This window comes from Bombina bombina, chromosome 6 (assembly GCF_027579735.1).
Source record: "Bombina bombina isolate aBomBom1 chromosome 6, aBomBom1.pri, whole genome shotgun sequence".
NCBI classification, from domain to species: domain Eukaryota; kingdom Metazoa; phylum Chordata; class Amphibia; order Anura; family Bombinatoridae; genus Bombina; species Bombina bombina.
In genome coordinates, this window is record NC_069504.1 from 426,892,938 (window position 1) to 426,908,435 (window position 15,498).

Genomic DNA, 15,498 nt, shown 5'->3' on the forward strand with positions numbered 1-15,498 from the left:
AGCGCCCAGGGATCCTGAACATCTCTTGCCCAAGCCTGGGCGAAGAGAGAAAGTCTGCCCCCCACTAGATCCGATCCCGGATCGGGGGCCCTCAATTCATGCTGTTTTAGGGGCAGCAGCAGGTTTCCTAGTCTGCTTGCCCTTGTTCCAGGACTGGTTAGGTTTCCAGCCTTGTCTGTAGCGAGCAACAGCTCCTTCCTGTTTTGGTGCAGAGGAAGTTGATGCTGCTCCTGCTTTGAAATTACGAAAGGAACGAAAATTAGACTGTCTAGTCTTGGCTTTGTCCTGAGGCAGGGCATGGCCTTTACCTCCTGTAATGTCAGCGATAATCTCTTTCAACCCGGGCCCGAATAAGGTCTGCCCTTTGAAAGGTATATTAAGCAATTTAGACTTAGAAGTAACATCAGCTGACCAGGATTTTAGCCACAGCGCCCTGCGTGCCTGAATGGCGAATCCTGAATTTTTCACCGTAAGTTTAGTAAGATGTACTACGGCCTCCGAAATGAATGAATTAGCTAGTTTAAGGACTCTAAGCCTGTCCGTAATGTCGTCCAGAGTAGCTGAACCAATGTTCTCTTCCAGAGACTCAATCCAGAATGCCGCTGCAGCCGTGATCGGCGCAATGCATGCAAGGGGTTGCAATATAAAACCTTGTTGAACAAACATTTTCTTAAGGTAACCCTCTAACTTTTTATCCATTGGATCTGAAAAAGCACAGCTATCCTCCACCGGGATAGTGGTACGCTTAGCTAAGGTAGAAACTGCTCCCTCCACCTTAGGGACCGTTTGCCATAAGTCCCTTGTGGTGGCGTCTATTGGAAACATTTTTCTAAATATCGGAGGGGGTGAGAACGGCACACCGGGTCTATCCCACTCCTTAGTAACAATTTCAGTAAGTCTCTTAGGTATAGGAAAAACCTCAGTACTCGTCGGTACCGCAAAATATTTATCCAACCTACACATTTTCTCTGGTATTGCAACTGTGTTACAATCATTCAGAGCCGCTAACACCTCCCCTAGTAATACACGGAGGTTTTCCAGTTTAAATTTAAAATTTGAAATATCTGAATCCAGTCTGTTTGGATCAGAACCGTCACCCACAGAATGAAGTTCTCCGTCCTCATGTTCTGCCACCTGTGACGCAGTGTCTGACATGGCCCTAATATTATCAGCGCACTCTGTTCTCACCCCAGAGTGATCACGCTTACCTCTTAGTTCTGGTAATTTAGCCAAAACCTCAGTCATAACAGTAGCCATATCCTGTAATGTGATTTGTAATGGCCGCCCAGATGTACTCGGCGCTACAATATCACGCACCTCCCTCTGAGCGGGAGATGTAGGTACTGACACGTGAGGCGAGTTAGTCGGCATAACTCTCCCCTCGTTGTTTGGTGAAATTTGTTCAATTTGTACAGATTGACTTTTATTTAAAGTAGCATCAATACAGTTAGTACATAAATTTCTATTGGGCTCCACTTTGGCATTGCAACAAATGACACAGGTATCATCCTCTGAATCAGACATGTTTAACACACTAGCAAATAAACTTGCAACTTGGAAATACAATTCAATTAGAATAATATTAAAACGTACTGTGCCTTTAAGAAGCACAGAAGATTTATGACAGTTGAAAATTAATAAATTGAAACAGTTATAGCCTCAATCCTTGTAAACAACACAACTTTAGCAAAGGTTTAATCCCATTAGCAAAGATAACAAATTCTGAAAGCAGGAAACAAATTACAGAATAAACGTTTTTTATCTCAGTCAAACTATAATTCTCACAGCTCTGCTGAGAGAAATTACCTCCCTCAAAATAAGTTTTGAAGACCCCTGAGCTCTGTAGAGATGAACCGGATCATGCAGGGAATACAATGAGTTGCTGACTGAAATATTTGATGCTAGTAAAAGCGCCAAAAAACGGCCCCTCCCCCTCACACACAGCAGTGAGGGAGAACAGAAACTGTCAGAAAACAGATTAAGCAACTGCCAAGTGGAAAAATAGTGCCCAAACATTTATTCACTCAGTACCTCAGCAAATGAAAACGATTTTACATTCCAGCAAAAACGTTAAACATAATCTCTAGTTATTAAACAGCTTTATGTATTTCATACAGTGTAATTCTAGTGAAGTACCATTCCCCAGAATACTGAAGTGTAAAGTATACATACATGACATTATATCGGTATGGCAGGATTTTCTCATCAATTCCATTGTCAGAAAATAAAAACTGCTACATACCTCTATGCAGATTCATCTGCCCGCTGTCCCCTGATCTGAAGTTTACCTCTCCTCAGATGGCCGAGAAACAGCAATATGATCTTAACTACTCCGGCTAAAATCATAACAAAAACTCTGGTAGATTCTTCTTCAAACTCTGCCAGAGAGATAATAACACACTCCGGTGCTATTTTAAAATAACAAACTTTTGATTGAAGATATAAAACTAAGTATAATCACCATAGTCCTCTCACACATCCTATCTAGTCGTTGGGTGCAAGAGAATGACTGGGAGTGACGTAGAGGGGAGGAGCTATATGCAGCTCTGCTGGGTGAATCCTCTTGCACTTCCTGTTGGGGAGGAGTAATATCCCAGAAGTAATGATGACCCGTGGACTGATCACACTTAACAGAAGAAATATATATATATATATATATATATATATATATATATATATATATATATATATATATATATATATATATACACATACATACATACATACATACATACACACACACACACATATATATACATATATATATATATATATATATATATATATATATATATATACACACACACACATATATATATATATATATATATATTTTAACACTTAGCCTGTGGCCCAGCACTCCAACCAAGGTGGTGTGTAGTAGACCTGGGTGCAATCCTCAAAGTGTAACTATGTAGATCCGTATCAAGAAGGGCACAAATACAATGACTATTCATACATCAACAAAGAATAGTAGACGTTTCGGCTCCTATCCGAGCCTTCATCAGGACATATTAAATCTGAAAAAAACCCACATAAAACAAATATAATAGACATTACGTGAGGACAAACAGAACTACCCATCACCAACCTTTATATACATAATCTAAAAACATTATCAGTTAAATTATTCATCCATACTACCCAGAGGGTGAATTTATAGGTACCAGCATATACTCATCATATGTGAGTGAACAATCACAAGTTCAAACATGTACCTACCCAGGTAACTTTTTAACAGACAAAAGCATCAGGGACCAACCAGACTTGACTTAAATTCAAAAAATTAATTCTGAAAATTCATAAGGCCCAAACTGCAAACAGTTAACTCCCAACACTTAGGAAAAGGCATATCCAAAATATAGCTACCCGGAGTGCCTTACTCAAAATGAAATGATGATCAGAAACGATGTGACAATTAAATCAAACTCACATAGGGATAAAACATAATACAGTCCAACCAAGTATAAAGTATACAAGAAATCTGTAACACTCACGGCTGCCTCCTCAGTGTAACTAGTTTACTAAAGTGCACCGGCAATGTATCATAAAGACAGAATGTAATAAGAGCTGCACAGACTGCAATACTTAAACCTCATTATGTGTAATGCCTATGCAGCGATGGCTGCGTCCGCTCGTGTAACAACACCATTAGCGATCATAATCTATATTAATATGCATTATGCAATAAAATACACCTCACACCTGTTAGCTTTCTCAATGGTGCTCAAGTATGGCGCATGACATAAGTGGCTAGAATTTACACTCAAAGATCAAGCCACCGTAAGTTGATAGAAACAAAATAACTTACTATAATGCATCCACAGCAATTGACATGTATCCAGAGGAAAAAAAAACAAACATACCATAAACAACTACAAGTGTCGATAAGCCAAACATCAGCACGAATCAAATGTCACAAGCCCATGGGGACACCATTCAAACCAGCACCTAAGACCGGTTTCTTAACCAGGCTGTATTGGCAAAAAGCCGCGAAGCATCGCAGCGAAAAACACCCGATCATCATAGTGGAGCCTGAAACGAAAACAAAGGCATGCAGCTAACAAACCAATACAGTATCAAACATCCGTTTAGAAGAGACATCCGTGTACCATCGACTGATAGCAATAACACTCTCCAATGAACTTTTGAGATGTGAATCAAAATGGATCTACAGATTAAATACTCTTAGCCCACATGATCTAAATGCACAACTGGATTATTCCCTTTTCTATTGATTTAACAATCATATAATCCAACTTTATGCATGAAATAAACCCTGACCTATTTGTTTGAAGCAACTAAAATTCACCATTCTTTGTATTAAACTGGACTTGTGGATAATTGTCGTTTGCATCACCCACACCAAAAACAGAATTTATGCTTACCTGATAAATTTCTCTCTCTTACGGTGTATCCAGTCCACAGATTCATCCTTACTTGTGGGATATTCTCAATCCCTACAGGAAGTGGCAAAGAGAGCACACAGCAGAGCTGTCCATATAGCTCCCCTCAGGCTCCGCCCCCCCAGTCATTCGACCGACAGTTAGGAGAAAAAGGAGAACCATAGTGTGCAGTGGTGACGGTAGTTTTACAAAAAATAAATTTGAACCTGACTTAATTGCCAGGGCAGGCCGTGGACTGGATAGACCGTAAGAGAAAGAAATTTATCAGGTAAGCATAAATTCTGTTTTCTCTTACATTGGTGTATCCAGTCCACGGATTCATCCTTACTTGTGGGAACCAATACCAAAGCTTTAGGACACGGATGAAGGGAGGGAACAAGTCGGGTAACCTAAACGAAAGGCACCACTACTTGCAAAACCTTTCTCCCAAAAAAAATAGCCTCCGAAGAAGCAAAAGTATTGAATTTGTAAAATTTGGCAAAAGTATGCAGTGAAGACCAAGTCGCTGCTTTACAAATCTGTTCAACAGAAGCTTCATTCTTGAAAGCCCATGTGGAAGCCACAGCTCTGGTGGAAAGAGCTTTAATTCGTTCAGGAGGCTGCTGTCCAGCAGTCTCATAAGTCAATCGGATAATGCTTTTCAGCCAAAAGGAAAGAGGAAGCGATAGCTTTTTGACCTCTCCTCTTACCAGAATAGACAACAAACAAGGATGAGGTGTGTCTGAAATCTTTAGTTGCTTTTAAATAGAATTTTAAAGCACGAACCACATCAAGATTGTGTAACAGCCGTTCCTTCTTAGAAACTGGATTAGGACACAGAGAAGAAACAATTATTTCCTGGTTAATATTCTTATTAGAAACCACTTTCGGAAGGAAACCAGGTTTTGTACGCAAAACAACCTTATCTGCATGAAACACCAGATAGGGTGAATTACACTGCAAAGCAGACAATTCTGTAACTCTTCGAGCAGAAGATAGTTACCAAAAACAAAACTTTCCAAGATAATCACTTAATATCTATGGAATGTAAAGGTTCAAACGGAACCCCTTGAAGGACAGAAAGAACTAAATTTAGACTCCATGGAGGAGCCACAGGTTTATAGACAGGCTTGATTCTGACTAAAGCCTATGCAAACGCTTGAACGTCTGGTACTTCCGCCAGACGCCTGTGAAACAGAATAGATAGAGCAGATATCTGTCCCTTTAAGGAACTAGCTGCCAATCCTTTCTCCAATCCTTCTTGGAGAAAAGACAAAATCCTAGGAATCCTATTCTTACTCCACGAGAAACCCTTGGATTCACACCAAAAAAGATATTTCCACCATATCTTATGGTAAATGTTCCTGGTGACAGGTTTTCTAGCCTGGATCAAAGTATCTATAACTGATCCAGAGAACCCACGCTTAGATAGAATTAAGCGTTCAATCTCCAAGCAGTCAGCTGCAGAGAACTAGATTTGAATGCTTGAATGGACCTTGAATTAGAAGATCCTGCCTCGATGGCAGTGTCCATGGTGGAACAGATGACATGTCCACTAGGTCTGCATACCAAGTCCTGCGTGGCCACTCAGGCGCTATCAAAATTACCGAAGCCTTCTCCTGTTTGATTCTGGCTACCAGACGAGGGAGAAGGGGAAACGGTGGAAAAACATAAGCCAGATTGAAGGACCAAGGCGCTACTAGAGCATCTATCAATGCCGCCTTGGGGTCCCTGGACCTGGATCCGTAAAGAGAAAGTTTGGAGTTCTGACGGGACGCCATCAGATCCAACTCTGGATTACCTCATAGCTGGGTAAGCTGAGCAAAAACCTCCGGAAGGTGTTCCCACTCCCCCGGGTGAAAGGTCTGACGACTCAGAAAATCCACCTCCCAGTTGTCTATTCCTGGGATGTGAATTGCAGATAGATGGCAGGAGTGATCCTCCGCCCATTTGATGATCTTGGATACTTCCTTCATCGCTAGGGAACTCTTTGTTCCTCCCTGATGATTGATGTACGCTACAGTCGTGATGTTGTCCGACTGAAACCTGATGAACCTGGCCTCCGCTAGTTGAGGCTATGCCTGGAGCGTGTTTAATATCGCTCTCAGTTCCAAAACTTTTATCGGGAGAAAAGACTCTTCCCGAGACCATAGGCCCTGAGCTTTCAGGGAGTCCCAGACCGCACCCCAGCCTAACAGACTGGAATCGGTCGTGACAAAGATTCCATTTGTATCTAAGGAGACAATCTGCATAATCCCCATTCCACAGTTTGAGCATGCACAGCTGCAGTGGTCTGAGATGAATTCTGGAAAAGGGAACAACGTCCATTGCCGCAACCATTAACCCAATTACCTCCATGCACTAAGCCACAGAAGGCAGAGGAACAGAATGAAGAACTCGGCAAGTAATTAAAAGATTTAACTTCCTGACCTCCGTCAGAAATATTTTCATTTCTACCGAGTCTATTAGCGTTCCCAGGAAGGGAACCCTTGTGAGCGGGGACAGAGAACTTTTTTTGACGTTCACCTTCCACCCGTGAGACCTTAGAAAGGCCAGAACTATTTCTGTATGAGCTTTGGCTCTTTGAAAAGACGCCTGAATTAATATGTCGTCCAGATAAGGTGCTACTGCAATGCCCCGCGGTCTTAGTACCGCTAGAATGGACCCTAGCACCTTTGTGAAAATTCTTGTCCAGAAAGGCGAACCTTAGGAACTGATGGTGATCTTTGTGGATAGGAATATGTAGGTACGCATCCTTTAAATCCACGGTAGTCATATATTGATCTTCCTGGATCAATGGTAAGATTGTCCGAATGGTTTCCATTTTGAGGAATTTGTTTGGAATTTGTAAATCCAGGATTGGCCTGAAAGTTCTTGCTCTGCAGTTGGAACTGGGTGTATCACTCCCATCTTTAGAAGATCTTCTACACAGCGTAAAAAAACGCCTGTTTCTTTGTCTGGTCTGAAGACAAACGAGAAATGTGGAACCTTCCCCTTGGGGGAGAGTCTTCGAATTCTAGAAGATACCTTTGAGCAACAATTTCTAATGCCCAGGGATCTGGAACATCTCTTGCCCAAGCGTGAGCAAGAGAGAAAGTCTGCCCCCTACTAGATCCGGTCCCGGAGCGGGGGCTACCCTTTCATGCTGTCTTGGTAGCAGCAGCAGGTTTCTTGGCCTGTTTACCCTTGTTCCAGCCCTGCAAAGGCTTTCCTGTTGCTTTGGGCTGGGAAACGTTACCCTCTTGCTTTGCGGTTGCAGAGGTTGAAGCAGGTCCGCTCCTGAAGTTGCGAAAGGAGCGCAAATTAGCCTTGTTTTAAGCCTTAAAAGGTCTATCTTGTGGAAGGGCATGGCCCTTTCCTGATATTAAGAAATTTTGTTTTGGACGACACGTCAGCTGACCATGATTTGAGCCAGAGCGCTCTTCGCGCCACAATGGCAAAACCAGAATTTTTCACCGCTTATTTAGTTAATTGTAAAGCGGCATCTGTAATGAAAGAATTAACCAGCTTTAGAGCATGAATTCTATCCATGACTTCGTCATATGAAGTCTCCCTCTGGTGCGACTCCTCCAGCGCCTCAACCAAAAAGCTGCTGCAGTAGTTACAGGAATAATGCAGGCAAATGCTTGAAGGATACCTTGTTGAACAAATATTTTCTTTAGTAACCCTTCTAATTTGTTATCCATAGGATCTTTGAGAATACAACTGTCTTCTATTGGTATAGTTGTGCGCTTAGCTAGTGTTGAAACTGCTCCCTCTACCTTAGGGACCGCTTGCCACGCGTCCCGCCTGGGGTCAGTTATGGGGAACATTTTCTTAAAGATAGGGGGGGGGGGGGGGGGGGAGAGAACAAAAGGTACGCCTGGTCTCTCCCATTCCCTAGTCACAATATCCGCCACCCTCTTGGGATCGGAAACGCATCAGTGTATACAGGGACTTCTAAAAACTTGTCCATTTTACACAATTTTTCTGGGACCACCATAGGGTCACAATCAACCAGCGTAGCTAAAACCTCCTTAAGCAGTACGCGGAGGTGTTCCAGCTTAAATTTAAACGCTAAGAAATCGGATTCTGCCCGCTGAGAAAACAGAATTTATGTTTACCTGATAAATTACTTTCTCCAACGGTGTGTCCGGTCCACGGCGTCATCCTTACTTGTGGGATATTCTCTTCCCCAACAGGAAATGGCAAAGAGCCCAGCAAAGCTGGTCACATGATCCCTCCTAGGCTCCGCCTACCCCAGTCATTCGACCGACGTTAAGGAGGAATATTTGCATAGGAGAAACCATATGGTACCGTGGTGACTGTAGTTAAAGAAAATAAATTATCAGACCTGATTAAGAAAACCAGGGCGGGCCGTGGACCGGACACACCGTTGGAGAAAGTAATTTATCAGGTAAACATAAATTCTGTTTTCTCCAACATAGGTGTGTCCGGTCCATGGCGTCATCCTTACTTGTGGGAACCAATACCAAAGCTTTAGGACACGGATGAAGGGAGGGAGCAAATCAGGTCACCTAAATGGAAGGCACCACGGCTTGCAAAACCTTTCTCCCAAAAATAGCCTCAGAAGAAGCAAAAGTATCAAACTTGTAAAATTTGGTAAAAGTGTGCAGTGAAGACCAAGTCGCTGCCCTACATATCTGATCAACAGAAGCCTCGTTCTTGAAGGCCCATGTGGAAGCCACAGCCCTCGTGGAATGAGCTGTGATTCTTTCGGGAGGCTGCCGTCCGGCAGTCTCGTAAGCCAATCTGATGATGCTCTTAATCCAAAAAGAGAGAGAGGTAGAAGTTGCTTTTTGACCTCTCCTTTTACCGGAATAAACAACAAACAAGGAAGATGTTTGTCTAAAATCCTTTGTAGCATCTAAATAGAATTTTAGAGCGCGAACAACATCCAAATTGTGCAACAAACGTTCCTTCTTTGAAACTGGTTTCGGACACAGAGAAGGTACGATAATCTCCTGGTTAATGTTTTTGTTAGAAACAACTTTCGGAAGAAAACCAGGTTTAGTACGCAAAACCACCTTATCTGCATGGAACACCAGATAAGGAGGAGAACACTGCAGAGCAGATAATTCTGAAACTCTTCTAGCAGAAGAAATTGCAACCAAAAACAAAACTTTCCAAGATAATAACTTAATATCAACGGAATGCAAGGGTTCAAACGGAACCCCCTGAAGAACTGAAAGAACTAAGTTGAGACTCCAAGGAGGAGTCAAAGGTTTGTAAACCGGCTTGATTCTAACCAGAGCCTGAACAAAGGCTTGAACATCTGGCACAGTTGCCAGCTTTTTGTGAAGTAACACCGACAAGGCAGAAATCTGTCCCTTCAGGGAACTTGCAGATAATCCTTTTTCCAATCCTTCCTGAAGGAAGGATAGAATCCTAGGAATCTTAACCTTGTCCCAAGGGAATCCTTAGATTCACACCAACAGATATATTTTTTCCAAATCTTGTGGTAAATCTTTCTAGTTACAGGCTTTCTGGCCTGAACAAGAGTATCGATAACAGAATCTGAGAATCCCTCGCTTCGATAAAATCAAGCGTTCAATCTCCAAGCAGTCAGCTGGAGTGAAACCAGATTCGGATGTTCGAACGGACCCTGAACAAGAAGGTCTCGTCTCAAAGGTAGCTTCCAAGGTGGAGCCGATGACATATTCACCAGATCTGCATACCAAGTCCTGCGTGGCCACGCAGGAGCTATCAAGATCACCGACGCCCTCTCCTGATTGATCCTGGCTACCAGCCTGGGGATGAGAGGAAACGGCGGGAACACATAAGCTAGTTTGAAGGTCCAAGGTGCTACTAGTGCATCCACTAGAGCCGCCTTGGGATCCCTGGATCTGGACCCGTAGCAAGGAACTTTGAAGTTCTGACGAGAGGCCATTAGATCCATGTCTGGAATGCCCCACAGCTGAGTGACTTGGGCAAAGATTTCCGGATGGAGTTCCCACTCCCCCGGATGCAATGTCTGACGACTCAGAAAATCCGCTTCCCAATTTTCCACTCCTGGGATGTGGATAGCAGACAGGTGGCAGGAGTGAGACTCCGCCCATAGAATAATCTTGGTCACTTCTTCCATCGCTAGGGAACTCCTTGTTCCCCCCTGATGGTTGATGTACGCAACAGTCGTCATGTTGTCTGATTGAAACCGTATGAACTTGGTCCTCGCTAGCTGAGGCCAAGCCTTGAGAGCATTGAATATCGCTCTCAGTTCCAGAATATTTATCGGTAGAAGAGATTCTTCCCGAGACCAAAGACCCTGAGCTTTCAGGGATCCCCAGACCGCGCCCCAGCCCATCAGACTGGCGTCGGTCGTGACGATGACCCACTCCGGTCTGCGGAATGTCATCCCTTGTGACAGGTTGTCCAGGGACAGCCACCAACGGAGTGAGTCTCTGGTCCTCTGATTTACTTGTTGAGAAATGTTCCCAGAATCAGTAATTTCTCCCTCAGACAAAACCTCCCTGGCCCCATCAGACTGGGTTAGGGGCCCTTCAGAACCATTATTATCAGCGTCGTCATGCTCTTCAGTATCTAAAACAGAGCAGTCGCGCTTACGCTGATAAGTGTTCATTTTGGCTAAAATGTTTTTGACAGAATTATCCATTACAGCCGTTAATTGTTGCATAGTAAGGAGTATTGGTGCGCTAGATGTACTAGGGGCCTCCTGAGTGGGCAAGACTCGTGTAGACGAAGGAGGGAATGATGCAGTACCATGCTTACTCCCCTCACTTGAGGAATCATCTTGGGCATCATTGTCATTGTCACATAAATCACATTTATTTAAATGAATGGGAATTCTGGCTTCCCCACATTCAGAACACAGTCTATCTGGTAGTTCAGACATGTTAAACAGGCATAAACTTGATAACAAAGTACAAAAAACGTTTTAAAATAAAACCGTTACCGTCACTTTAAATTTTAAACTGAACACACTTTATTACTGCAATTGCGAAAAAACATGAAGGAATTGTTCAAAATTCACCAAATTTTCACCACAGTGTCTTAAAGCCTTAAAAGTATTGCACACCAAATTTGGAAGCTTTAACCCTTAAAATAACGGAACCGGAGCCGTTTTTAACTTTAACCCCTTTACAGTCCCTGGTATCTGCTTTGCTGAGACCCAACCAAGCCCAAAGGGGAATACGATACCAAATGACGCCTTCAGAAAGTCTTTTCTAAGTATCAGAGCTCCTCTCACATGCGACTGCATGTCATGCCTCTCAAAAACAAGTGCGCAACACCGGCGCGAAAATGAGGCTCTGCCTATGATTTGGGAAAGCCCCTAAAGAATAAAGTGTCTAAAACAGTGCCTGCCGATATTATTATATCAAAATACCCAGAATAAATGATTCCTCAAGGCTAAATATGTGTTAATAATGAATCGATTTAGCCCAGAAAAAGTCTACAGTCTTAATAAGCCCTTGTGAAGCCCTTATTTACGATCTTAATAAACATGGCTTACCGGATCCCATAGGGAAAATGACAGCTTCCAGCATTACATCGTCTTGTTAGAATGTGTCATACCTCAAGCAGCAAGAGACTGCTCACTGTTCCCCCAACTGAAGTTAATTGCTCTCAACAGTCCTGTGTGGAACAGCCATGGATTTTAGTTACGGTTGCCAAAATCATTTTCCTCATACAAACAGAAATCTTCATCTCTTTTCTGTTTCTGAGTAAATAGTACATACCAGCACTATTTCAAAATAACAAACTCTTGATTGAATAATAAAAACTACAGTTAAACACTAAAAAACTCTAAGCCATCTCCGTGGAGATGTTGCCTGTACAACGGCAAAGAGAATGACTGGGGTAGGCGGAGCCTAGGAGGGATCATGTGACCAGCTTTGCTGGGCTCTTTGCCATTTCCTGTTGGGGAAGAGAATATCCCACAAGTAAGGATGACGCCGTGGACCGGACACACCTATGTTGGAGAAATTTTACCTGCGTCACAAATTTCTCCCTCAGACAGTACATCCCTCACCGCCACGTCAGAGGGTTGTGAGGGTACAACAGATAAATTATCCAAAACTTCTGATTGCTCATCCTCTGTTAAAACTGAGCTATCACGCTTTTTAGGAAAAACAGGCAGTTTGGATAGAAATGCTGCAAGGGAATTATCCATGACTGCTGCTAATTGTTGGAATGTAATAGGGGCCAATGCGCTAGAGGTACTAGGCATCGCTTGCGCGGGCGTAACTGGTGTCGACACATGGGGAGAGGAAGGAGGGCTATCCTCATTACCTTCCGTTAAAGAATCATCTTGGGTCACATTTTTACGTGTCAATGCATGGTCTTTAAAATGTTTGGATATGTTAGCACACTTTAAACACAAATGTAAGAGGGGGGACCGCCATGGCTTTTAAACACATAGAACAAGGTCTATCTGTAGGCTCAGACATGTTAAACAGACTTAGACAGCACTCAAATACAGTAAAATACAATTTTTGAAAAAACAGTACTGTGCCTTTAAATAATAAAAAGCGCACACTTTTTTACTAAACCTCCAAAAATCATCCAATCTTTATGAAATTTTCACCATATGATCCTAATGCTTTGAAATGATTGCACAGCAAATTTCAAGTCAATTAACCCCCTACTGCCCAAACCAGAGCAATTAACCATGCCACAGCCTTTGCTGTGGTCCTACCTTCCTTGGGGATTAGTTTTGATCGAAAATAAGCCTCTCTGAAGTCCTCAAGTAATCTTTGGACCCTTCACATGTATCTGCATGAAGCCGTTTGTAAAATCAACTGCGCAACTGAGGCGCGAAATTCAGGCCCCCTCCATCTTCCCTCAGGAGTTTGTGGGGCCTTCCCAAGCCAAAATAGGTGTCTAAATATATGCCATGCGGAATAAAACCCCAAAAAGTGTTTTAAATGCAATATAAAACTTGTATAATGTCAGATTATCTTAAAAAATAATCGATTGCCCCTTAACAGTGTCCACCAGTGTATTGAGCCCTTTCAATAAGCCTTCCTTCTATACTAAGTCTCAGAATATGGCTTACCTTTCCCATATGGGGATTCCTGTCAGTCTTCTAGCATTACTAAGTCTTGACTAGAAAGAATAACTGAAACATACCTTAAAGCAGTTAAGCCTGCAAACTGTTCCCCCCAACTGAAGTTTTCCTGTACTCAACAGTCCTGCGTGGAACAGCAATGGATTTTAGTTACAAGGTGCTAAAATCATTTTCCTCTCAGCAGAAATCTTCATCATTTTCTGCCTCAGAGTAAATAGTACAAACCGGCACTATTTTAAAATAAACTTTTGATTGAAGAAGTAAAAAAAACTACAAACTAACACCACATTCCCTTTACACTCCCGTGGAGATGCTATTTGTTAGAGCGGCAAAGAGAATGACTGGGGGGGCGGAGCCTGAGGGGAGCTATATGGACAGCTCTGCTGTGTGCTCTCTTTGCCACTTCCTGTAGGGATTGAGAATATCCCACAAGTAAAGATGAATCCGTGGACTGGATACACCAATGTAAGAGAAATAATGCATTAGTGGCATTCTCTCTCTATGTGGCTTGGGTGTTTTTCGCTGCGATGCTTCGCAGCTTTTTGCCAATACAGCCTGGTTAAGAAGCCTGTCTTAGGTGCTGGTTTGAATGGTGTCCCCACAGGCTTGTGACATTTGATTCATGCTGATGTTTGGCTTATCGCCACTTGTAGTTGTTTATGGTATGGTTTGTTTTTCAGTGCACGTTTCCTCTGGATACATGTCAATTGCTGTGGATGCATTATAGTAAGTTATTTTGTTTCTATCAACTTACGGTGGTTTGATCTTTATGAGTGTAATTTCTAGCCGCTACAGTGGGGCGCCATACTTGAGCCCCACTGAGAGAGCTAACAGGTGTGAGGTGTGTTTTATTGCATAATGCATATTAATATAGATTATGATTGCTAATGGTGGTGTTACACGAGCGGACGCAGCCATGGCTGCATAGGCATTACACATAATGAGATTTAAGTATTGCAGTCTGTGCAGCTCTTATTACATTCTATCTTTATGATACATGGCCGGTGCACTGTAGTAAACTAGTTACACTGAGGAGGCAGTCGTGAGCGTTAGCAAATTGCTTGTATACATTATACTTGGTTGGACTGTATTATGTTTTATCCCTATGTGAGTTTGATTTAATTGTCACATCGTTTCTGATCATCATTTCATTTTGAGTAAGGCACTCCGGGTAGCTATATTTTGGATATGCCTTTTGTTAAGTGTTGGGAGTTAACTGTTTGTAGTTTGGGCCTTATGAATTTTCAGAATTCATTTTTTTAATTTAAGTCAAGTCTGGTTGGTCCCTGATGCTTTAGTCTGTTAAAAAGTTACCTGGGTAGGTACATGTTTGAACTTGTGATTGTTCACTCACATATGAGTATATGCCGGTACCTATAAATTCGCCCTCTGGGTAGTATGGATGAATAATTTAACTGATGTTTTTAGATTATGTATATAAAGGTTGGTGATGGGTAGTTCTGTTTGTCCTCACATAATGTCTATTATAATTTGTTTTTTATGTGTTTTTTTTTAGATTTAATATGTCCTGATGAAGGCTCGGATAGGAGCCGAAACGTTGACTATTCTTTGTTGATGTATGAATAAAGTCATTGTATTTGAATTTACAAATCCTGAGAGTGCCCTTCTTGATACGGATATATAGATATACACATACACACACAGGGTTATTCAGGAATTCCTGACAGATAGTGATAATTTAAAAAAAAAAAAAAAAAAAAAAAAAATGGTTTGAAAATAGCAAAGTTCTACTTGTACTTATTGCCCCATAACTTGCAAAAAAAAAAAAAAAAAAAAAGAGCAAGGAACATTTAGAAACTATTTAGCATAGGTGTTTTTTGGTGGTTGTAGATATGCAAGAGATTTTGGAGGTCAAACTTAGAAAAAGTGTTAAACATATTTTATAAAAATGTTTTTTTTATAGTAAATTATATATATATATATATGATGAAAATAATGGTATCTTTAGAAAGTCCATTTAATGGTGAGAAAAATGGTATATAATAATATGTGTGGGTACAGTAAATGAGTAAGAGGAAAATTACAGCTAAACTCAAACACCGCAGAAATTTAAAAACAGCCCTG

At 41.9% G+C, this 15,498-nt stretch overlaps 1 protein-coding gene across 1 annotated transcript in view; it reads right to left on the reverse strand.

Annotated features, from left to right (window-relative positions):
• HSPA4 (heat shock protein family A (Hsp70) member 4) overlaps positions 1–15,498 on the reverse strand; it is a 164,230-nt gene that overhangs the window by 73,242 nt on the left and 75,490 nt on the right. The gene's annotated exons all lie outside the window — the stretch shown is intronic.